Consider the following 26714-nt stretch of genomic DNA (forward strand, 5'->3'; position numbering starts at 1 on the left):
TTGCCATTTCCTTCTCCAGAAGATCTTCCCAACCCAGGGATTGAACCTGGGTCTCCCACATTGTAGGTAGATGCTTTACAGTCCGAGCCACCAGGGAAGTACTGTATAAAATCTAGGCTGTTAAATCCCTGGACTCAGCTCCATCCAGGGCGGGGACAACATCTAAGGCAAGGCAAAGCAAAGTAGTGCTAATATGCCCAAATGCTCAGCCCACCTCTTTTGGGAGATTATCATTTTGGCCAAGGCAATGGCCCTAGATAATAAGACTAGACTTCTAGCTACTTTGGAATTGAAAGGCTTTCACAATCAGTTCTACTTCACATTGTGCTATTCCCAGCCAGCATCCTCCACTCCACGTGACTTTATCATCACTTGTCATCTCATCCTTGCTCATTCTTGCCTGTACATCTCATGCTGTTCCTATTTAGTATTCTTACCATTAATATGAGTTTGGTTAGATAGCCCCAATGACTATTTCCAATGTGAATGCTCATACTGTCCCTTGGTGTTCCTTCCACTGATGTATATTCTCAATGCTCCCCTTCTGGATACTATGCTTGATGGTGCTCCAGGGAAATCTAAACAAAAAGACATGTATAAAAGCAAGTAGAGCTGTTGACTTCAACTCAGCTGTCTCTCTTCTCTAAATCTGAGGATAAATTTTTCACTCTTTGTAAATTTAATCCCGTAATATTCTCCATGGGATTCCCTTGTAGTTCAGTGAGCAAAGAATCTGCCTGCAGTGCAGGAGACCCGGGTTTGATCCCTGGGCTGAGAAGATCTCCTGGAGAAGGAAATGGCAATCCACTCCACTATCCTTGCCTGGAAAATCTTGTGGACAAAGGAGCCTGGTGGGCTGCAGTCCAGGGGGTCGCAAAGAGTCGGGCATGACTAAACAACTAACACTTAACATTGGTTTTATATCCATACTAGGTTTCTGCAGCAAGACTGAATCTCCTCGAAAAGGAGTGAACAACTTATCTAACCTTCACATTTCCTCATTACTGTTTCTCCTTCTGGAAACTGAGCAAAACTTAGGCTATTTGTAACAAGTGTTGATTTTTTTTTTTTTTTCCTGTCTCCTAATATCCTCCCATGCCTATTTCTTACTTCTCCTGAATATGCAATGGCTTGCAATTCTACATTGTTAAAGGCAGATTTTTCACTGTGGGAAGTTTTAAAAATAAAAATCTACAAAATCAACAACTTTGAAATGTGTTGGTTTTACTTATCATCTTTCCATCTCAGTAGAATTTATGTCTTAAGAGAAATACATCTATATATTTAAGGACTGACTTTCAGTTTTACTGGATAAGAAAATCCTAGCTAAGAGAAACCAAGGAATCATAACCATACCCTGAGACCTCATGGATATCTGCTTCTCTGCTTGGATGTCTCCTGCTCAGGAAAAAAAAAAATAATAATAATAATAGTCACAAAATTCAGTCAATTACAGTAATTTCAATCATTATATATATATAAATAAAATAAAAGAAACTGTAGTATACCAGTATGCTAAAATTTAATGAAAGCTGACCTTGGCTCAATTTCTGATATTTCCACTTGGGCACAATATTTCATGTCTCTCTACATCAGCTTATAATTTGTAAGACAGGCATAGCAGTAGCATTTTCCTCCTAGGATTGTTATAAGGATTAAAATTAGTATGACAAGTATACTTAAAACAGTTACTAGACAAAACAAGAACTCAGTTGACTTTAGCTATAATTTACATTTTGCTTCTTATGAGTATTATTGTTGTGGTGTGCAAGCTCTTGTCCGACTCTCTGCCAACCCTATGGACTGTAGCCCACCGGGCTACTCAATCTATGAGATTCTCCAGGCAAGAGTACTGGAGTGGGTTGCCATTTCCTCCTCCAGGGGATCTTCACGATCTAAGGACTGAACCCACATCTCCTGTGTCTCCTGCACTGGCAGGTAGATTCTTTACCACTGAGCCACCTAGAAAAGCAATGAGTATTACACCTTCACATAATTTTGATCTCTCCATCTTATAGATGAGAATATAAGGGAGACTACATTAAGTTTGCAACGGCACACTGAACAATAATGTATATAAGAAAAAGTCAAGCTTTTTGACTTCCAGCTCTTTGTTCTTCCTTCATTGTGTGACATTTTGTCAAATGATTTTTATTTTAATAGCAATGGCTATTGGTTAGTCACTAAGTCGTGTCTGACTCTTTTGCAATGCCATGGACAGGCTCTTCTGTCCATGGGATTTCCCAGGCAAGAACACTGGAGTGGGCTGCCATTTCCTTCTACAGGGGATCTTCCAGACCCAGGGATTGAACCCATGTATTCTGCATTGGCAGGAGGATTCTTTACTGCTGAGCCACCAGGAAGACCTTAATAGCAATGATCACTTTCTAAACATTTTTTACATAGTAATGTCTGTTGCTTTCACACCACCACTAACATCATTGTGATATAATATTGATGATGATATGCACTTGTTCTGTGTGTTGAAATCTCTCTGGAACCCTAAACAGTGTCTGCTCCATAAATATTCGTAGAATGAATGAGTGATTAAACTCATTCATCAGTATGTCTGTGTGGGGGGCAGGAGAGGCATTTTCAGCCTTTTCTCCTTTTGCAATGGAATTTATACCATCTCTGCTAGATACCTCTTCACACAGCCAGGCCACATAGCAGAGAAGAGTTCTTGATATTGTGATTGGCCAGACCTTGGCAGGTTAAAGAAGAACAGTTATTATTAGGGAAATAGGATCCACTCCTCACTTCCTCTTGCATTTCATGCACCAGTAGATTAGATAAACCAGAGGCTTTATTGATGCACTCTTTTCTTTTTCTCTGTTGATTTCATGTGATTATGAATGTGAATGGACTTAAGCACTGACCTTATGAACTGCACTTGTTCTAAGATTTGACGAGCATTTTGACTGAGGCTTAGGATAAAGTAAGCACTGGGACTGGGGTAAAAACTGAGTACAAGACCCCACTTAGGCCAAGTGTCAGCCTTAGTGTTAATACGTCTTAGTGTCAGAGCTCTACAGCTAGTAATTAAGAAGCTTTTGGATTTCTATTTTGTCATTGGTCTTTGAATTTAGATTCCTTAGAACTTTAGGAGAGGTGACAGGATGCTTGGCTGGACAGGAAAGAATTTGGACAATTTTTGACCCTGGACCATAGCATCATTAAAAATAGCCCTCAGTATCCACAAGGGATTGGGTCCAGAATCCTCAGCAAATACCAAACTCCATGGACACTCAAGTTCATTATATAAGATAATGAAGTATTTGCATTCAACTTATGCACATCCTCTCATATACTTTAAATCCTTTCTAAATTAGTTATAATAGCCAATACAGTGTAAATGTTATATAAATAAGCAAGAAAGAGACAAATTCAAGTTTGGTTTTATTAGAATTTCTGAATAATTTTTTCAGTATTTTCATCCATGGTTGGTTAGATCTGTGGATGTAGAACCCAAAGTTATGAAGGGTTGACAGGCTTTCTTCTCTAGCAGGGCTTCCCTCTTCCATCGCAATGACCCTGCTAAGAGTTGCATCAAACAACAGAGAACATTGTCCCTTTTGGTTAATTTTTTGCTGCTTTCATTCAACAGATTTGTACAAGCTCGTGTATTTCTGAATCACACAAGGTACCTGCACATAGATACTCCAGGCTTATCGAGAAGTGTATAACTTAGTGATTAAAAGATCTAGGCTTTAATATCAGAAGAATATTGTGACTCTATCATTTTATAAATTGTGACATACATTGGGAAAGAAACTAAGACTTGATTTCTTCATTAGTAAACTGTCCATAATGTCTGAAATAAAAGAAATTGGATAATGTTTGTAAAATGCTTAACATAGAGCCTGTTGCCTTCTAAAGGGAATCAGACTGGAGAGTACCAGAAAAGTGTCCACTGTGTCTGTGTGTGTGAGTGTGGAGGTGGGATTACGGGTGAAGTATTTAAAATAGGTTAGTATGCGGCAGCATGCACATACCAGAATCACCAGAAAATGGGAAAATTTGTAAAAGGCAATAACAAAGAATTGAGGAGGCATAAACCACTACGTAGAAATAAAAGAAAAGCAGAGTACAGTCAAAGCTATGGGTTTTCCAGTAGTTATGTATGGATGTGAGAGTTGGACCATAAAGAAGGCTGAGCACCAAAGAATTGTTGCTTTTGAGTTGTGGTGTGGGGGAGGATTTGTGAGAGTTCCTTGGATTACAAGGAACACTCGTCAGATCAAGTGTTATCATAGCATGTGACACTGGTCGTAGCGAACACCCTCTTCCAACAACAAGCGAAGCCTCTACACGTGGGCATCACCAGATGGTCAACACCGAAATCAGATTATCATATTCTTTGTGGTCAAAGATGGAGAAGTTCTATACAGTCAGCAAAAACAAGACTAGGAGCTGACTGTGGCTCAGATCATGAACTCCTTATAGCCAAATTCAGACGTAGATTGAAGAAAGTTGGGAAAACCACTAGACCATTCAGGTATGACCTAAATCAAATCCCTTATGATTATACAATGGAAGTGAAAAATAGATTTAAAGGACTAGATCTGATAGACAGACTGTCTGATGAACTATGGACAGAGGTTTGTGACATTGTATAGGAGGCAGGTATCAAGACCATCCCCAAGAAAAAGAAATGCAAAAAGCAAAATGGCTGTCTGGGGAGGCCTTAAAAATATCTGTGAAAAGAAGAGAAGCAAAAAGCAAAAGAGAAAAGGAAAGAGATAAGCATCTGAATGCAGAGTTCCAAAGAATAGCAAGAAGAGATAAGAAAGCCTTCCTCAGCGATCAATGCAAAGATATAGAGGAAAACAACAGAATGGGAAAGACCAGAGATCTCTTCAAGAAAATTAGAGATACCAAGGGAATATTTCATGCAAAGACGGGCTTGATAAAGGACAGAAATGGTATGGACCTAACAGAAGCAGAAGATATTAAGACGAGGTGGAAAGAATACACAGAAGTGTACAAAAAAGAGCTTCACGACCCAGATAATCATGATGGTGTGATCACTCATCTAGAGCCAGACATCCTAGAATGTGAAGTCAAGTGGGTCTTAGAAAGCAGCACTATGAACAAAGCTAGTGGAGGTGATGGAATTCCAGGTGAGCTATTTCAAATTCTGAAAGATGATGCTGTGAAAGTGCTGCACTCAATATGCCAGCAAATTTGGAAAACTCATCAGTGGCCACAGGACTGGTAAAGGTCAGTTTTCATTCCAGTCCCAAAGAAAGGCAATGCCAAACAATGCTCAAATTACTGCACAATTGCACTCATCTCACAGGTTAGTAAAGTAATGCTCAAAATTCTCCAAGCCAGGCTTCAGCAATATGTGAACCATGAACTTCCAGATGTTCAAGCTGGTTTTAGAAAAGGCAGAGGGGCCAGAGATCAAATTGCCAACATCCACTGGATCATGGAAAAGGCAAGAAAGTTCCAGAAAAACATCTATTTCTGCTTGATTGACTATGCCAAAGCCTTTGACTGTGTGGATCACAATACACTGTGGAAAATTCTGAAAGAGATGGGCATACCAGACCACCTGACCTGCCTCTTGACAAACCTGTAGCAGGTCACGGAGCAACAGTTAGAACTGGACATGGAACAACAGACTGGTATCCAATAGGAAAAGTACTACGCCAAGGCTGTATATTGTCACCTTGTTTATTTAACTTATATGCAGAGTACATCATGAGAAACGCTGGGCTGGAAGTAGCACAAGATGGAATCAAGATTGCCAGGGGGAAATATCAATCACCTCAGATATGCAGATGATACCATCCTTGTGGCAGAAAGTGAAGAGGAACTAAAAAGCCTCTTGGTGAAAGTGAAAGAGGAGAGTAAAAAAAGTTGGCTTAAAGCTCAACATTCGGAAAACGAAGATCATGGTATCTGGTCCCATCACTTCATGGGAAATAGATGGGGAAACAGTGGAAACAGTGTCAGACTTTATTTTGGGGGGCTCCAAAATCACTGCAGATGGTGATTACAGCCATGAAATTAAAAGACGCTTACTCCTTGGAGGGAAAGTTATGACCAACCTAGACAGCATATTAAAAAGCAGAGACATTACTTTGACAACAAAGGTCCATCTAGTGAAGGCTATGGTTTTTCCAGTGATCATGTATGGATGTGAGAGTTGGACTGTGAAGAAAGCTGAGCTCCAAAGAATTGATGCTTTTGAACTATGGTGTTGGGGAAGATTCTTGAGAGTCTCTTGGAGTGCAAGAATGTCTAACCAGTCCATCCTAAAGGAAAGCAGTCCTGGGTATTCACTGGAAGGACTGATGCTGAGGCTGAAACTCCAATATTTTGGCCACCTGCTGGGAAGACTTGACTCATTGGAAAAGACCCTGATGCTGGGAGGGATTGGGTGGCATGAGGAGAAGGGGACAGCAGAGGATGAAATGGCTGGATGGCATCACCGACTCAATGGACATGTGTTTGTGTAAACTCTGGGAGTTGGTGATTGACAGGGAGGCCTGGCATGCTGCGATTCATGGGGTCACAAAGAGTCAGACATGACTGAGTGACTGAACTGAACTGAACTGAGCTGGATTACAAGGAGATCAAACTAGTCTATCCTTAAGAAAATCCACCCTGAGTATTCATTGGAAGAACTCACGCTGCAAATGAAACTCCAGTATTTTGGCCACCTGATGCGAACAGCTGACTCATTGAAAAAGACCCTGATGCTGGGAAAGGTTGAAGGCAAAAAAGGAAGAGGGTGGCAGAGGATGAAATGGTTGGATGGCATCAGCAACTGAATGGATGTGAGTTTGAGCAAACTCCGGTCTCCAGGATATGGTGAAGGACAGAGAAGCCTGGGGTGCTGCAATCCATGGGGTCACAAGGAGTTGCACAGGACTGAGTGATTGAATAGCAGTAAGAAGTAGAAAGGAAATGGCACCCCACTCCAGTTCTCTTGCCTGGAAAATCCCGTGGAGGGAAGAATCTGGTAGGCTACAGTCCAGGGGGTGGCAAAGAGTCGGACATGACTGAGTGACTTCATTTTCACTTTCAAGAAGTATAAGGAAAAGAAGTATCTGCCAGTTGCAGGGCCAGAAAGATGTTATGGTAGAAAGTCAGTCATGGCTTCAAATCATTGAGTGTCTACTGGGAATGCATATGACTCTCACAGGCATATTTTCCCCAGCTCTATTCTACAATCTAACCTTTATGCCCTGTTGACAAATATTTTCATTATGTAAACAAAGAATTTTGTACTTTGGGTGTGTGTAGGATTTGAAGTCAGTTACATAGATTTATTGGATTCCTTAAGTTCCAAGGGCCCTGGCTGTGTTTGTTTACACTTTCGCACTTCTTGTTATTTCAGTGATGCAATGCGTCAGCACCTCTGAGAGAAGTCTCTTGAGGGATTTCTCTGAAAGTCAAGTTGTGAACTTCAAGACAGTTTTTCTAGAGGATTGTCAACAATTATGATTTGGGTCCTGGAACCTGCTTTATGTGAATTTGCAGACTATTTATGGAAAAAGTCCATGTGCTGATCCTGATCACAGCAAGAAATGCTTCAGGAGAATTTCATCATTCACTTCTTATAATGTTGTGTGAGAGTTGTCATTGTTTGTGGTTGAACTAGCTCTACTGTCAGAATGATTTCTTTTTTAACTTTATTGCTCTAAATATTTCCTAATTAAATTGAGAAAGGTGTTACAGAGCTATTCAATTACATTGAATTTGTAATCCTGAATCTTACAATTTATTCTTCTTAAAAACCCAATGTTAATTAGTGTTCCAAAATGTAAAAAGTAAGCCATAGATTATACATCTTATTTTGAGGTTTTGTCAAAATTGAAAATAATTCTATAAATGTTTATTTCCTAATCAAACATTTCTTCTTGCTTGGCCCAAAGAGAAATAATACTTAGCAAAATAAAATATCTCCATTCTCATTAATTTTGTTGCATTCCTAGAAGAAATGCAAGTCCTAAGGTGTGGCAACTTGGCTTCCTTAATAATCATCACTTATGGATCATTTAAATATGAATCACCTTCATTCCTTAGTCAGCCTAAACATTGATTTAAACCCATGGAGGTCAATCTAATTTCTAGACAGAGAAACAAAAAGGATAATTATGACATAAGCTAGAAAATAAGAGCACTGTGATGTATCAGAATCATGTCTGGTTAATTCTGACAGTGGTTCTTTTCTCTCTGGGTTCTTGAAAACTGAGAAGGTCCAACCAACTTTTGTCATGTCATTTCAGAATAGAAAGTTAAAATGCTGGTCAAGCAAGGAAATAAAAGCAATAAATTTAAAGAGGTACCATCAGATAAAATGATTGAGTTAGTCCAGGTTATCTGCAGGTTAATCCATTATGATTTGGAAGGCTGCTAATTTCTCATTGAGATTCACTTTTAATCAGATACAGAGCAAGATCCTGATGGGCCTTCATCAAAGAAAGACATCTCTCTTTGCAATATTATTTCAAAAGTACATAAATTTATTATAGTCTAATTGCTTTAAAGCTTTGTGAATTCAGGTTTACTGATCTGTGTTTATACATCTTTGTCATGTTTTGGTGTTGCAATTATGCTAGCTACAGAAACGAATCGTTAAATATTTCCTTCTCTCTTTATTTCCATAGTTATTATTTTGCCCTAAAATATTTGGCAGAATTTACAAATAAAACTATATGGACCTGGATTTTGTTTTTACCAGAAGGCTATTAATTATAAATTAACATAAATATGTATGTATATATATATATACACACATACACATATATATAGGTGCTGGTCAGATTATTTATTTTGTCGTGAGTTAGTTTTGGCCATTTATGCTTTTAAAAAGTGTCAATTTCATCAGAATCATTGGATTAATTAGAAGAAAGTTGCTCATAACATTTATGTATTCTTCTTTCATTTCTGTAGATGTTATAATGATATTTCCTTTGTTACTACGATATTGGTAACAATTTTTCTTTCTTCTCTTGCTTTCTTCTGCCCTTCCTCTTTTTTTAATTTATTTTTTTTAATTGTTTAATATTTTTACTTTACAATACTATATTGGTTTTGCCATACATTGACATGAATCCACCACAGGTGTACATGTGATTCTTTTTCTTTCTTGGTTTCTTCCCTCCTTCCTTTCCTTCTGCTCTTTCTTCCTTCCTTCTTTCCTATTTCATTCATTTCCTTTGTTTCCTCAGTCTGCTAGGATTTGTGAGTTTGCTAAAGTTTTAAATTGTGAGTTTTTTAGATTTTCTGTATTTTACAATCAATTTCATTGATTTCTACTTTTATTTGATTATTTAATTCCTTTTTAGCTTAAATTTTTTAGTTTAAGTAATATTTTTTAACACTGATTTTTCCAATATGGATAATTTTGTTATAATTTTCCCTTTAAGCCTTTCTATGTCTGTACCTTAAAATCTGTGTATGTCATATCTATGTAATTCAAAACTTTCCTTGTGATATCACTGTCATCAGTTACTTAATGATGTGCCACGAAACTTCCAAATTCTCTTGTCTTCTTTCAATATCTCAATGTCATTGATATCTAAATAAATTTTGAGACTTATTTTGTGGCCCAACATATGGTCTATCTTAGAGATATTCCCTGTACATTTGAAGAGAATGTGTATTCTTCAGTGATTGGATGTAATGTTCTAAAATGTTACACAGGTCAAGATACATTGTTCACATATCTTATAATCTTACTGTATTTTGTTTGTTTGTTTGTTCCATGTGTTTTATCTGTTACTAAGAGAAGGTTGGTTAAAATCGTCAATTATATTTGGGATTTGTCTATTTATATTTAGTCAACATTTGAAACGATCTTTATTAAGATTTTGAAAATGTGTCATTTTGTACATGAGTTCCTAAATATTTACTGAGTACTTCTTTTATTTTGTGATATTAATATATCAAACTTCCCTCCCCAAATCTTATCTAATTTATTTCATATTACTCACAAACCAGCAAAACTACCCAAATATATTTTAGAAGAAATCATATATAATTTATATTTAGGCTTTAGCTCTTTTACTTACCAGGGAATGTCACATTAGTTGTTGTTATTATAGTTTTATATTTACATATTAATGAAATCAATAGCTATCTCTGTACTATGAAAATATGTTTTGTGTAATTTGAAAAATACTAATTAAATTATAAAATAATAGGTAATTGGTACAATCTGGAAATGCCATCAGTTAAGAGACAGAAAGCTAAAAGTTCCAATACTTTTAAGATTTATTCATCACAGAGAAGCTTCCAAGAAAATAAGAGAAAAAAAAAAAAAACTGGCTTATGCTCTTTCTGCGTTATCTATTATTTTCAAGATTTACTCAAATGTTCCAAAAGGACACATTAGTCAAAGTGAATACTCAGGTATAAATCAAGCTTGTCCCTTTAGGCTATCTAATATCCTACTGTAATACTAATATGGTTCATAGAGCCATTTTATACTGAAAATAAATGAATGTTGCTGGAAATAGAAAGTTCAAGAGGTTTTTTACTTTTCTTTGCCAATCATCCTGCTACTGCTTCAGATTTGCTATCTAAAACATTTGAATCACTATATAATGCTTGCTTGACTTTCAAATAATTTCTGGAATTCAACACTTTCTTTACTCCCTATAGATATAAACCTCAAATTAACTATGATAAAGGGGAACTCATTAGTGTGCAATTGAAATCCATAGATAACAAAAAATTAATCAATTTTAAGCAAAATTGATTGATTCTAATTTTATCTCTCAGCCAATTCCTCATTTATAAGAAGAGACTGACATTTATAAGCAAGAGACTGACATTTATAAGCAAGAGACTGACATTTATAAGAAAACTCAAGGCGAATTTTGGATAAGGTTTACCTTATTTGAAAGGTAGAATGTGGATGAAAATAAAAAGAGAAAACTTTGGATAACATTAGGTCCTAAATAGTACTGACCAGATAAAAATTATCTTCTATATTTCTTCCCTTTTTTGTATTATTTGTAACCCACATAACTCACTATCATATAGAATTTTAGAGCTGTAAGAGGCCTTACGACTCATTCAATCCAAATTTCTCCTTAAAAGACAAATTAAAAACAACTGCCACATATCCTGAGCATGCACTTTTGGTTTTTCACTGTTGAATTTTTCCATGCATTCTGTTCTGTTTTTTCAATGATGATCCTCTGTTTCTGCAAGTGTGATGGTAATTTTATATATCAAATTAAAGGGTGGTTTTGGATGAGATTAATCTTTAAGTCAGTGAAGATTGAGAAAAACAGATTGTTCTCTGTAATGACAGTGGAACACATCCAGTCAGTTGAAGGCTTGAATAGAACAAAAGACAGACTTTCCAGAATAAGAAGAAAATTCCCAGCCTTGCAGCCTTGGGACTGGAACATTGGCTCTACTTTGTCTTTAGCTTATCAGACATTCTTTAGTCAGGAGATCCAGAGAAACATAAAAAATTATGTATTAATATATATACACACATATATATGTACAACAACAGCAAATTATATATATATATATATTTTAATTTATGAAAAAAGCTTTGTGTATATAACATATACACATGCATGCTAAGTCGCTTTAGTCATGTCTGACTCTTTGTGGCCATATGGACTATAGCCCACCAGGATCCTCTGTCCATGAAATTCTCCAGGCAAGAATACTGGAGCATGTTGCCATGCCCTCCTCGAGGGGATCTTCCCAACCCAGGGATCGAACCCGCATCTCTTACATCCCCTGTGTTGGCAGGCAGGTTCTTTACCACCAGAGCCACCTGTGAAGTCCAGACCTTATAGTGTGTATATATATACACACACATGCATACACAAGGTTTTGGCTCATGTGACTATGAGACTGAGAAGTCCTACAATCTGCCCTCTGAAAACTAGAGAACCAAGAAAGTCAGTGGTATAGTTTGAAGGTCTAAGAGCTAGAGTGACGATGACATCAGTTGCAGCTCGAATCTAAAGTCTTGAGAACCAGGATCACTGAGTGGGGAGAGAAGATTTATATTCCAGCTCAAGTAGTTGCCTGGATAGCTCAGTCAGTAGAGCATCAGACTTTTAATCTGAGGGCCCAAGGTTCATGTCCCTGTTCAGGCATTATTCTACCTTTCTGAGCTTCCCTGGTGGCTCAGAGGCTAAAGAATCTACCTGCAATGTGAGAGAGCCGAGTTCAGCTCCTGGGTTGCAAAGATCCCCTGTAGATGTGAAGGGCAACTCACTCTAGTAAAATCCCATGGACAGAGGGGCCACCTGTATCAGGTGGGCTAAAGTCCTTGGGGTTGCAATGAGTCAGAGACACCTGAGTGTCACTCAAGTAGTTAGGCAGAGAGAAAGAGAAGCCTCCCTTCCCTACCTTTCTGTGTTATTCAGGTCCTCAACAGATTAAATGATGCCCATCCAAGTTTCAGAGGTTAATTCACCTTCCTCTAGGCATCCTGTGATCCAATCTATGTTGACACATAGAATTAGTTGTTACAGCATTTTATTGGTTCTGTTTCTCTGGAGGACCCTGACTAATATAGTGAATTATAATGGCAGAAAGTGAAGAGGAGCTAAAAAGCCTCTTGATGAAAGTGAAAGAGGAGAGTGAAAAAGTTGGCTTAAAGCTCAACATTCAGAAAACGAAGATCATGGCATCTGGTCCCATTACTTCATGGGAAATAGATGAGGAAACAGTAGAAACTGTCAGACTTTATTTTCTGGGCTCCAAAATCACTGCAGATGGTGACTGCAGCCATGAAATTAAAAGATGCTTACTCCTTGGAAGAAAAGTTATGACCAACCTAGATAGCATATTCAAAAGCAGAGACATTACTTTGCCGACTAAGGTCCATCTAGTCAAGGCTATGGTTTTTCCTGTAGTCATGTATGGATGTGAGAGTTGGACTGTGAAGAAGGGCTGAGTGCTAAAGAATTGATGCTTTTGAACTGTGGTGTTGGAGAAGACTCTTGAGAGTCCCTTGGACTGCAAGGAGATCCAACCAGTCCATTCTGAAGGAGATCAGCCTTGGGATTTCTTTGGAAGGAATGATGCTAAAGCTGAAGCTCCAGTACTTTGGCCACCTTATGCGAAGAGTTGACTCATTGGAAAAGACTCTGATGCTGGGAGGGATTAGGGGCAGGAGAAGGGGATGGACATGGATGAGATGGCTGGATGGCATCACGGACTTGATGGACGTGAGTCTGAGTGAACTCCGGGAGATGGTGATGGACAGGGAGGCCTGGCGTGCTGCGTTTCATGGGGTCGCAAAGAGTCAGACACGACTGAGCGACTGACCTGAACTGAAATATACTGACATATAGTGAACTTATGAAACAGAATTTCATAATGCTATTGATAGGTGTAGACAAAATCATCTAATTTAATGTAAAGGTAAATCGCTTCCTGATGGAGATCACATTCAGCAGAAATTCCTCATTTTCAGGACGTGCCATTGGATGTTACTCTATCTCTTCATATCCACATTTAGGTAAAAGTAAGATTTTATTAAATGATTTATAAGGTTGTGACCCAGAAGGCCAGAAATCATCCTGAAACAGAGCTTTGGTGAATAAAACCATTTTAATATACTTAGGCAGATTTTGAGTCTTTGGAAGTTGTTTAGCCTTTGAAAATGTGAACTGACTTCAGTAGTTTTTCTCTCAGTAAATTACTGAATTCATTCAATAGAGAGACCCTGAGATTAGTTTTAACATCCAATTTCAACAAATAGATATGGTGCAATTTGGGTTTATCAAGTGACATTCCTGACAATTCAGGAGACATAAGAAACATGGGTTTGATCTCTTTGTCAGGAAGATCCCCTGGAGAAGAGAATAGCAACCCACTCCAGTATTCTTGCCTAGAGAGTCTCGTGGACAGAGGAACCTGGTGGGTTACAGTCGGACACAACTGAAGCACCTGAGCACACACTCATGCATGGTGCGATTTGGAACATTGTGTTACATATATATATTCCTATAACTTTAGACTATTTCTCAAGTTCATGTTATAACATAGATTTTGGCCATCAGACCAGGGATATCCAGGCTTAGGTCAAGTCAAAACATCTAGAGAACAGGGAGAACCTGGATACTGTTGGCATGACTTTTCATCACAATATCAGAAGACGGAGGTTCTTTCAAGAAGTCATTTGCCTATGAAGAACAATGAAACAGAAAATGGTAACCGAATCAGAAAATCCTCTTTCAGAAACATGTCCTCACTTCTTCCTTGCTCAGTGTAAATAGAAGGAATTAACAGACAGTGACTATATCTTATTTTTGTTCAATAATGCATTGCAATGTTTCGTGTGTCTTTTCTGAGAAAAGAATGTGTGCCTTTGTAGGAACATACATCTAGTTGAAGTTTCTGTTTTGTTAGAAAATTGTATGGCTTATGTCCTATGTTTCAATGATATAATAGAAAAATAAACCCATCCCCCAAGTACCAAATGGAATAGCATGTAGGTGGATGTTGCTGCTTGACCTGGCGGAGACTGGTTTCAGATAGGCAGATACCGATACCTCAAAGATCGAAAGAGCTGAGTCAGCACTGGGATCAAGGGCCACAGTCTTCACAGAACAAATTAAGACCAGTTTTCAGACAAAATCTAGATTCTCTAAGCATACCAGTGTATTTTCAAAGAGAAAAGGGCATCAACACACTTCGGGCTGATTTTTTTTTCCCCTCGGATGTCTTGGGATTTCCTTCTCTAAAAGCAAAATCTTAAGGCCTAACACAGAAAAGAGAAACGTGTTGGCAAGTTCAGAAACTCAGTGTCATGAAAATCCGTGGAATTCACCCAGGAAGAAGAGCCAAGTGAAGTCTGCTCAATAGACTTTGTGTATTTCCCTGATGAAAGGTTTGATCACCAACTCAGGACAAAGGATTGTTACCAATGATGAAAACAGAAGTATCCAAAATGCACAGAACCTGTATTTACCATGAAAAATGTAAGACAGATGATCAATACATGGCTTTCTTTTCCTCTTTTACTATTTCTTTGAAATTTTCTCTCAGTTAGGGGTATTCTTTCTATTTCCTAGGTGAAAGCTACAAAGGCTCACACTTATCCTCCTCATTTCCTGATAATGTCTTAAGTTGACTTTTAATTGCAGTTAAAGTATCTATTAGAATGCCTAATTCCTTGAAATAACTAAAGCATCCTCTGTCTTTTCAAGTGCAGGAGTCATATATTGATTTTCCTAATACTTACACTGAAGGTTCTCCTTATGAGGTTTCAGTTAAGACAGTAGATACTCTAAACTCTCCTGTTGGCTAGAAAGAGGCTTCAGAAGAGTTTTCTATTAACAAAGTTATCTATGAAACAATTTACATATTTTTCAGATGATTGAGGGTCATTACTAGGTCATTTGTTTTGAATATTTGTATTTTGTTCTGGCACCTAAATTTGGTATTTACACCTATTACATCCTCAAATTTCAGTTGCAGTTTAAATGCAGTCATTCCATTTCATAATGATAAATTTTCTGAAACTGAGAAATCATTATCAAAGTAGGGCATTTCTGGGAAATGATCTTTAGAGAAATTTAGGTGATTTCTCCAGATGAGGAAAATTCTGGGGATGTATTTCTTGCTCATATATTTGAAGCAAACTGCAATTCTCAAGAAGAAAGAAATCTTGGGAAACATGAGACCAATTTGAGAGTCAGATCAATTCTTATTACAAAGCAGACAGTTGCTATAAGAAAGAAGTCCACATATGTGAGGCATATGGAAAAGCACATTAAACACACTTCATGTCAAACTAAACATCAGAGCATTTATGCGGGCGAGGTTCCATGGAAATAATGAATGTAGGAAATCCCTCCCCAAGAATTCAACCCTTGCAACATCAGAGATTTATACTGGAGATAAATGCTACACATGCAGTGAAAATTGGTAAGCCCTCAATCAAAAGAAGCAGCGTTTTCAAAACGAGAGAATTCTTACTAGAGACAAACCCCCAGATGTAATGGATGTAGAAGTCTTCACTGTGAAATGACTTTCTCATGAAGCATCATGAGATCCACGAGGTATTAGCTTCTTTTCTTCATATTCTTCTATCTTCTTTTAAAAGTCAATCTGGAGCAATAATCTCATTATGCCTGATAGGATGATAAGGATTATTGATCTGCAAAACACTCTCTTAATTCTTATTTAAGAATTAAACTGCATTCTGGAAGGATGTCCCTGGAACTGTTGTTTTATCTAGAAACGAGTTTTGGTGCATAGAGATACCAAGGAGCTCTCCTTATTTTTTAGTACCTTGAATGTTAGTGTGGAAAAGTATAAATTAAATTATACATTCATTAACTTGATCCTTTATATCTACTGGTGGTTCATGTGCCAGGGATTTTGTAGGAAGCAAGATACTGCTATCACATATTAAATAAACTTAAAGCTTATTAGCATGATCTTTTTGACTTTTCTCCTTTTTCTAAGAGATCTTTCAAGTCATTTCCAACACAGCCAGATAACACACTGGCATACTAGTAAGTCAGCTCTATGGCACAAAGAATGACAAAACAGAGGAGGTTGAGGTTAATGAAGTAGACTCTGTCTCATTTTGTTTTTAAGCAGTTTCCCGAGTTCCATACTGGAGTCACCATATCAGAGTCTCTGGAGACAGGGCTCAAAATCTACATTCTATCAAGTGAGGCTGAAGCAAGCAGCTGAGAAAACTCTAGGACCCTTGCATTGCTCTATGTGAAGTGCACAGACTCATTTAGGGCAACAGTGGTCCAAGGTGCCTAAGACTATCATGAAAATACTTTAAAATACTGCATTGATGATTCTGTTTCCTAAGTAGTTACAACAGGCAGACCAGGAAAGAACGAGGAGTATAAGGGGATCATCAGTGGAGCAGAGAGAAAGGCGAATGTTTACAGCTCAGGCTTCTGCAGTTTTCCAGTCAAAGAATCTACAATTCACGCATGCACGCTCAGGGCTCAGCGGCTCAGTCACACCCGACTCTTTGCCACCCCGTGGATTGTAGCCCACCAGGCTCCTCCATCCATGAGATTTTCCAGGCATGAATCCTGGACTGGGTTACCATTTCCACCTCCAGGGCATCTTCCTGACCCAGGGATCAAACCCAAGTTTCCTGCATCTCCTGTCCTGCAGGCAGGTTCTTTACCTGCTGAACCACCTGGGAACCCCCCCTGCAGCTTAGGTATTGTGCCAAAGGGTTTTTGTCTTTTGATTTTAAAAATTAGTTATTGTACTGATTCTGAGTGTAAAATAAATGTTTATTGGACACGATACTTGCTTTTGTGTCCGATATCAATGTAACATCACAACTTTTCCATGAACTTGTCATAGACCCCCAGTCTTGCCTCCCAGTTCTCCATTTGAGTCATCTTGCCATCCAAGTACAAAACTTGATTCTTGCTTGTGTTCTTTAGTCACTTAGTCATGCCTGGCTCTTTTGGGTCCCGATGGACTATATCCCACAAGATTCCTCTGTCCATGGGATTTCCCAGGCAAGAATACTGGAGTGGGTTGCCATTTTCTTCTCTAGGGGATCTTCCTGACCCAGGGATTGAACCCAGGTCTCCAACATTGCAGGCAGATTCTTTATCACTGAGCCACCGGGGAAGACCCGGTCCTTGCTTTTAAATCCGTCCAACTAGGAATGGTTTTCCCTTTCCTCTCTGCCTGCCTAAGTCCTACCAACCTTCCCAACCAGAGCCACAGTCCCAGAGTGACTGCATATAGCTTTCTTTCTTTCTGGAAGTGTGATGCTCACAATGTTGCCTCATGTGACTTTAAATTATGCTACATGGCCCCTTCGTACTTGCCTTTTAGTAAAGTTTTTTTTTTTTTTCAATCAATTTGATTTCTATAGCACAGAAAGGACACTTTTTTTTTTCAGTTTTTCCAGGTTCCTCATGATTTATAGCAGAAACTTGTCATATTCACCTAGTCAAATCAGGTACCTATTCCTGTTTTTACTTGCTTTTGTAATTGTACTTTACACAGATGCTGCTGCTGCTGCTGCTAAGTCGCCTCAGTTGTGTCCGACTCTGTGCAACCACATTGACGGCAGCCCACCAGGCTCCCCCGTCCCTGGGATTCTCCAGGCAAGAACACTGGAGTGGGTTGCCATTTCCTTCTCTAATGCATGAAAGTGAAAAGTGCAAGCGAAGTCGCTCAGTCGTGTCTGACTCTTAGCGACCCCATGGACTGCAGCCCACCAGGCTCCTCCGTCCATGGGATTTTCCAGGCAAGAGGACTGGAGTGGGCTGCCAGTGCCTTCTCTGCTATGATAATGTTTTTGAACTTTTTCAGACTCCTGACTCACAAAAGCAAACATTTATTGAAATAATCTATTAATTAAACATCAACAATATTATATAATTAAAATGACTGCTTCTATACACTACAAACTTATTCTCAAGAAATCAACATTGAGAGGATTATTTGTGATCTTTGACAACCTCAAGTTGCTTTGTTTTTTATACTCACAGTTAACTATATCTTAAAAACAGAGCAAGACTGATTGATACAATTCAGACATAAGTCAGCTTCAGAAAAACAGACTCCCCCATTAGGTCTCAATTAGTTAGAGATATTATTCCTAATCTAGTTTTAGGAGATTATTTTGAAATATTTACAAAATGCAGGCATTTAAGTATGATTTGATGTGTTATTTAATAGCAGAATTGATCTATTGACATAAGATCTGAATGTTCCGGTTGATGAATTGTAAGCAATGTGATATCAGTCTCAGAAGCACTTAATATTTATTTTATCTACTATATAAACAGGATCTTGTTTTCCCTTCTCTGGTAGTAATTATAGAGATTCAGATGTTTATGAACAGTCTATAGAGGTCTTTATTTCAAAGCAACATATCAAAGCCCTACATAGGTTATCTTCCAGAAACACAATTTCCTGCACTTCTTTAAAACTAAGTGAAGGAATAAAACGGGGACAGTATCTGATACAAGAAATGTACATTTCACTTACCAGGAACGCACACATCTATTTGTACAGCCCTCGAACTTAAGATCTGGCTCACAGATTTGATTCTCTAATCGAAGGAAGCAAAGGAGCTCCACTGATGGTTTCCTGAAATGTGATACAAATAATTTGTGCCAGTGAATAGACATTGATGCAAGACTCTGAAACTAGAAATTGCAGCTGAAGTCAAGCACAGGAGGAAATTCAATAAAAATGCATTCTGACAAGAAATTACTTTTTATGGTATTTTAAGTTAGGAATAACACTGGAAGGAATGCAGAACTAATTAAGTATCACATTTTCTTCCCTCCCCACCACAGTAAAAGGAATATAGCTCAATGTATGGATGAAATAAGTATGGACAAGTGTTTAGAAGTGGTAATAGGAGAAAAGTCCCCAGTAAAACAACTTCTGCAAAGAGAAGACAAAATGGGATTTAACCCCCAAACTCAAATAGTCTGGGCACAGTGGTAGAAAACAAATGCTATAAGAACCATACATTCATCAAAATGGGGGGCGGGGGGAAGGTGACATGCTGTAATGCATGTAATAACTGGACTGGGCAATATGTATCATCCGAAATAGGTAGACCAGCCTTCCAAACTTAAAACTTCTCTGGAAGTCCCTACCATGTCCTGGACATGGAATAGCAGTAACATAGAGAAAGCACTCTTCTAGTTTCTATATTGTGCTTCCCTGAGAGCTCAGCTGGTAAAGGATCCACCTATAATGCAGGAGACCCCAATTTGATTCCTGGGTCAGGAAGTTCTACTGGAGAAGGGATAGGCTACCCACTCCAGTATTCTTGGGCTTCCCTGGTGGCTCAGACAGTAAAGAATCTGCCTGCAATGCGAGAAACCTGGGTTCAATCCCTGGATTGGGAAGATCTCCTGGAGAAGGGTACTAGAGGAGGGCATGGCAACCCACTCCAGTTTCTTGCCTGGAGAATCCCCATGGACAGAGGAGCCTGGCAGGCTAGAGTCCATGGGGTCACAAAGAGTCAGACACGACTGAGCTTTGTAGCACAGCACCCAGTTTCTATACTGAACCATTATTAAAATGCTTTAAATGGTCTCTTTTATCTTTAGCTCTTATGTTGGGGCTAATAACGGGTGATACAGTCTAGTGATAAACTAAATAATAGTGGAATCCTTTAAATGTTAGATAATGAATCAGCTTCATGGGAGACTCTTGTTTGAAGATCAAAATTTCTCATTGAATGCTGTAAATATCATCTTTGATCAGTAAATAACTTATAAATTTGGATTTTAATTAACAGGAATGAAAAATATTTAGTTCTGCTTCTATATGGCCCACACTGTGGGCTCAGAACAGAACATGAAATGGTCTATAACCAATCCAGGCAGGAGTTGAGACTTCCATAAATGTAGGGAGTCATTTTTTTATAACCTCTTTCTAACTGTGACACCAAGCAAGTTACTCTGAAATCCTCTGTCTCTGTTCTACTTACCTACTGCTTTCCTTCCATTCCCCAAGCTAGATAGAAGAAAGGCACACTGTAAATCCCCAGTATTGCTTCTGTATGTTAGGAACCACAGAGTTGTCAGGGCAAGTGTTTCAGAAAGGCCAAGGCCTTGATGGTCATGCTTGTGCTTAGCCACTCAGTTGTGTCCAGACCATTTCGACCCCCTAGGGCTGACAGGATCCTCTGTCTATGAAATTTCCCAGACAAGAATACTGGAGTGGGTTGGCCTTCCCTTCTCCAGTGGGTCTTCCCCACCCAGGCATTGAGCCCATATCTCCTGCATTAGCAGGTGTATTCTTTACAGCTAAGCCACCTGGGAATTCATGGTAAAGGGAGCCAACCTGAAATGAGCCATCAGTTCAGAGGAGCTACCCTTTTTATGTTGCTTTCTCACAGAGAAGGCTGTTGCTGCTGCTGCTGCTGCTAAGTCGCTTCAGTCGTGTCCGACTCTGTGCGACCCCATAGACGGCAGCCCACCAGGCTCCTGCGTCCCTGGGATTCTCCAGGCAAGAACACTGGAGTGGGTTGCCATTTCCTTCTCCAGTGCATGAAAATGAAAAGTAAAAGTGAAGTCACTCAGTCGTGTCCGACTCTTTGAGACCCCGTGGACTGTAGCCTACCAGGCTCCTCCATCCATGGGGTTTTCCATACTGGAGTGGGATGCCATTGCCTTCTCCAGAGAAAGCTGTTAAACTCTGACAAAATGGTTTTTAGGCACTTGGCATTTTAGATTGAGGAAATCCCATTTCAAAGCCTTGGAATATGTTAAAAAATGTACACAAGAAACCCCCATGATGCCAGCTTTGCAGGCAGATTTCCTAGGGAATGGCAAGTCTTCCTTGTCAGCCTGTCTGTCTCTACCGCGTTAAGGTTGCTAAAGACTTCTAGGTAAAGGCACTTAAATGCTATAGTGAAATGCCACTTTGAATCCTAAGGCTATCTTCTCATTGCCTTGAAAATTAAACATGCTTTGGCTCTGTAAGAATTTTTATTGTTGGAGGACTCCTTTGGACCTCACTTGAGGTCATTTGGGCAGAGGGCTGCCAAGCTGACTTTGGCAGCCTCCATGTGCAGATTCTTTGCCGTCTGAGCCACCAGGGAAGCCCCATATAAAGGCCAGATCGCTGGAAGGTTTGAGCAGTTGTGAGCTGTATCAGAGAATATTGTGCCCCCTGGGTGTCTACAGTGTTGACCCAGAACGCAGCTTGGTTCTGCTTTTCTGAGAGACCTGTCACATTGTCAAATGTCAGGGAACTCTCAAATAAAGTTTGTAACATAGAAGTTCTAGAAGAGCTTTCTTTGAAAGTCTGGGGAGAGATGAGTCACCTACTGGGGCAGGGAATACAGGCGGGGAGAGAGAATTCGGGGAGAAGAATCATGTATTAGGCTTCCCTAGCGGCTCAGACGTAAAAATCCACCTGCAATGTGGGAGACCTGGGTTTGATCCCTGGGTAGGGAAGATCCCCTGGAGGAGGGCATGGCAACCCACTTCACTATTCTTGTCTGGAAAATCCCCATGGACATAGGTGCCTGGCGGGCTACAGTCCATGAGGTGACAGAGTCAGACACTACTGAGTGACTAAGTGCAATCATGTGTTAGACTATGATGAAACATCTATGGAGCATTTGGCTGACAACGAGCAGGAGGCATGAGTATCTGCATTTCAAGAGAAGAGTTAGGGATGGGAATTTAGATTGAAGAGTCACGAACACTAGCAGAGATGATCACACACATGGTGATAGAAGGTGTGCATTCAAGTGACGTCATCAAAAGAAAAGTACAGACTGATTAAAGAGAAAAGATGCCTAGGGAATCCTGACTTTTAGGAGCAGGTTGAAGAACAGAGTCACAGGAAGAAATCAGAAAGGAAGTTATATATGAAAAAAAAAAAAAGAAAAGGGAAAACTAGGGAAAAATAAATTGGTTGAACATATACGAGTGTAGAATTTCAGTAAGAAAATAAAGAACTATTGCATTTGACGATAAGGCATCGCTGAATTTGACAGAGGTTTTCTTATTTTTCTTTTAATTTTTATTGGCGTATAGTTGCTTTAAAATGTGGTGTCAGTTTCTGATATATAGCACAGCGAATCAGTTACACATATACATGTGTCCACTCTTTTTGGGATTCCCTTCCCATTTAGGTCACCACAGAGCACTGAGCAGAGTTCCCTGTGCGATACAGTAGGTTCTCACTAGTTACCTGTTTTACTTATAGTAGGGCTTCTCTGTGGTTCAGAGGTAAATTATCTACCTGCAATGCAGGAGATGTGGGTTTGATTCTGGGTCAAGGTGATCCCCTAGAGAAGAAAATGGCAACCCACTCCAGAATTCTTGCCTAGGAAATCCTACCAGGGGAGCCTGCCAGACTGCAGTCCATGGAGTCTCAACAGAGTTGGGTGTGACTTAGCAACTAGCCAACAACAGTGTACATATGTCCATCCCCATCTCCCAGTTTCATCGCACTCCCTCTTTCTCCCTTGGTAGCCATAAGACTGCCCTCTGTATCTGTGACTCTGTTTCTGCTTTGCAAGTAAGTTCATCTGGATCATTTTCATAGATCCTACATATAAGTGATATTTGTTTTTCTCTTTCTGACTTACTTTTTCCATAGGACAATCTCCTGGTCCATCTGCTGCTGCTGCTGTCTCTGCAAATGGCAATATTTTGTTCAATGAGGTATCAATGTCCATCTACCTGATACAATACTTAACTTTTAATAACAAAATATAGATAATTAAAAAGTTTTATCTTCAGTAGATTCTAATGGGGAGGAAGGAACGTGGGATTTGGCAGGGAAAATAAAAGGAGTTGATTAGTTTTTTGGATCTTGTATCCTAAAGGAAGTGAAAGTACATTTTTTCTTTCATTCTCCAATTATAGACAAGATATGAAGGACCTCTTCAGTCTCTGAGTAACCATAGTTCACTGTCTTTTGCTTTTCTTTAGAAAATGCGTGTGTGTGTGTACATGTGTATGTGTGTGTGTGTGTGTGCTCAGTTGCTCAGTTGTGTTCTACTCTTTGATACCCCATGGGCTGTAGTCCTCCATGACCCTCTGTCCATAAGACTTTTTCAGGCAAGAATACTGGAGTGGGTTACCATTTCCTCCTCCAGGGGACCTTCCCAACCCAGGAATCAAACTTGCAATTCCTGTGTCTCCTACATTGAAGGTCGATTCTCTACCTGTTCTAGACTATAAACAAAGGAAAAGGGAAACAACAATCAGGTGTTTTACTTTTAGCGTGTTCAAGTTTATAGCTAGAGCATAATTTTTTTCCGTCTTCCCTATATTCTTCTGACTAGATTCTGCTTTGTATTATGGTACAGGTATTTTATGCCCCCTAAATTTATGCTTTACAGATGCTTGGATTCATAGTAGCTTTTCCTCTTGACAGGTCACTGTAAGATGTGATATGTCAGCTATTGATTTTATGAGAACACATGTTTATCTGGTTAAGTCTTTCTAAAAGATAGTGCCTGCTCTCACACTGAGGTCAAGGTCAGTGAAATTTTCAGCGTCTTTGAAGATCCAAGTCATTTCAATCCTCAGAGATTAAATGCAAAAAGATGTAAAAAAAAACCCAAATGCTCAAAAGTTTGTTGCTTATAAGAATACCCACAATTGGAGCTATTAAAGTGCAAGTTAGCACTGCAGTGAGAGGGATAGAATCAGCTGTGAGAAGTAGGAGAAAAATCTAATTCCAGAAGAGAAAATCAGACTCAAGCCTAAACTCTCTCATGAAATTTCACCTGAGCTTCCAGGTTACAGTGTTGCTTTGATCTTTGAAATATTAGCTGCATTTATGTGGAGTATGTTGAAGAGAACCCAGACTTTTAAGTCACGTTGTCCATGGACTTGTTTTCTCCGGGAGCATTGACTCTTGAACCACTGACTCCCTTAGTTCTTCAAACTTTTACTCTGAAGCACATGTTTAATGGACTTGCTTGGTGGTTCAGGGACTAAGCTTCCATGCTCTCAATGCAGGGGGCACAGATTTGACCCCTGATTAGGGAATTAAGATCCCACATAGCCAAAAAAAATAAAAGAAAATAAAGCACATGATTGTCCCCCAAACTCTTCAATTTTTATTTTCTAGGTTTCATATAAGACAGATAATCCATGATGACTTGGAAAATTATATGAGATAATACGTGAAAAATGCCTCGTGCTTTGGCAGTGTGTCATAACAGGTTATTATTATTATAAAACTCAGATAGATTGAAAAAAATGAAAGTGTTAGTCACTCAGTTGTGTCCAACTCTTTGTGACCCCATGGAGCCTGCCAGGATTTCTCCATGGAATTCTCCAGGTAGGAATACTGGAGTGGTTAGTCATTCCTTTCTTCAGAGGATCTTCCTGACCCAGGGATCAAACTCAGATCTCCTGAATTGCAGGCAGATTATTTACCATCTGAGCCATCAGAAACCTATAACAGATTATTATTATTATATAACTCAGATTATTTCCTCTTAAATATGTAGACAATGCATTTCTTGAACTATATGATGAGCCAAGCTATGTAGTAGACACTTCAGTACAGTTCAGTTCAGTCTCTCAGTCGTGTCCAACTCTTTGCAACCCCATGAATCGCAGCACGCCAGGCCTCCCTGTCCATCACCAACTCCCAGAGTTCACTCAGATTCATGTACATCGAGTCAGTGATGCCATCCAGCCATCTCATCCTCTGTCATCCCCTTCTCCTCCTGCCCCCAATCCCTCCCAGCATCAGAGTCTTTTCCAATGAGTCAACTCTTCACATAAGGTGGCCAAAGTACTGGAGCTTCAGCTTTAGCATCATTCCTTCCAAAGAAATCTCAGGGCTGATCTCCTTCAAAATGGACTGGTTGGATCTCCTTGCATTCCAAGGGACTCTCAAGAGTCTTCTCCAACACCACAATTCAAAAGCATCAATTCTTCAGTGCTCAGCTTTCTTCACAATCCAACTCTCACATCCATACATGACCACTGGAAAAACCATAGCCTTGACTAGATGGACCTTAGTTGGCAAAGTAATGTCTCTGCTTTTGAATATACTGTCTAGGTTGGTCATAACTTTTCTTCCAAGGAGTAAGCGTCTTTTAATTTCATGGCTGCAGTCACCATCTGCAGTGATTTTGGAGCCCAGAAAAATAAAGTCTGACACTGTTTCCACTGTTTCCCCATCTATTTCCCATGAAGTGATGGGACCAGATGCCATGATCTTCGTTTTCTGAATGTTGAGCTTTAAGCCAACTTTTTCACTCTCCTCTTTCACTTTCTTCAAGAGGCCTTTTAGTTCCTCTTCACTTTCTGCCATAAAGGTGGTGTCATCTGCGTATCTGAGGTTATTGATATTTCTCCCGGCAATCTTGATTCCAGCTTGTGTTTCTTCCAGTCCAGTGTTTCTCATGATGTACTCTGCATATAAGTTAAATAAGCAGGGGGACAATATACAGCCTTGACGTACTCCTTTTCCTATTTGGAACCAGTCTGGTGTTCCATGTCCAGTTCTAACTGTTGCTTCCTGACCTGCATACAGATTTCTCAAGAGGCAGGTCAGGTAGTCTGGTATTCCCATTTCTTTCAGAATTTTCCACAGTGTATTGTGATCCATACAGTCAAAGGCTTTGGCATAGTCAATAAAGCAGAAATAGATGTTTTTCTGGAACTCTCTTGCCTTTTCCCTGATCCAGAGGATGTTGGCAATTTGATCTCTGGTTCCTCTGCCTTTTCTAAAACCAGCTTGAACATCAGGGAGTTCACGGTTCACATATTGCTGAAGCCTGGCTTGGAGAATTTTGACCATTATTTTACTAGCATCTGAGATGAATGCAACTGTTTGGTAGTTTGAGCATTCCTTGGCATTGCCTTTCTTTGGGATTGGAATGAAAACTGACCTTTTCCAGCCCTGTGACCACTGCTGAGTTTTCCAAATTTGCTGGCATATTGAGTGCAGCACTTTCACAGCATCATCTTTCAGAATTTGAAACAGCTCCACTGGAATTCCATCATTTCCACTTTGTTCCAGCTTTGTTCATAGCGATACTTTCCAAGGCCCACTTGACTTCACATTCCAGGATGTCTGGCTCTAGATGAATGATCACACCATCGTGATTATCTGGGTCATGAAGATCTTTTTTGTACAGTTCTTCCATGTATTCTTGCCACCTCTTCTTAATATCTTCTGCTTCTGTTAGGTCCATACCATTTCTGTCCTTTATCGAGCCCATCTTTGCATGAAATATTCCCTTGGTATCTCTAATTTTCTTGACGAGATCTCTAGTCTTTCCCATTCTG

The 26714-nt window shown here is 39.3% G+C and overlaps 1 non-coding gene across 1 annotated transcript; it reads left to right on the forward strand.

Annotated features, from left to right (window-relative positions):
- Positions 1–12022: 12022 nt before the first annotated feature.
- TRNAK-UUU lies at positions 12023–12095 on the forward strand. The gene has a single exon. It is a non-coding gene; the product is annotated as a tRNA-Lys (tRNA).
- Positions 12096–26714: the final 14619 nt, after the last annotated feature.

The sequence above is a fragment of the Oryx dammah genome, unplaced genomic scaffold (assembly GCF_014754425.2).
Source record: "Oryx dammah isolate SB20612 unplaced genomic scaffold, SCBI_Odam_1.1 HiC_scaffold_26, whole genome shotgun sequence".
NCBI lineage: Eukaryota > Metazoa > Chordata > Mammalia > Artiodactyla > Bovidae > Oryx > Oryx dammah.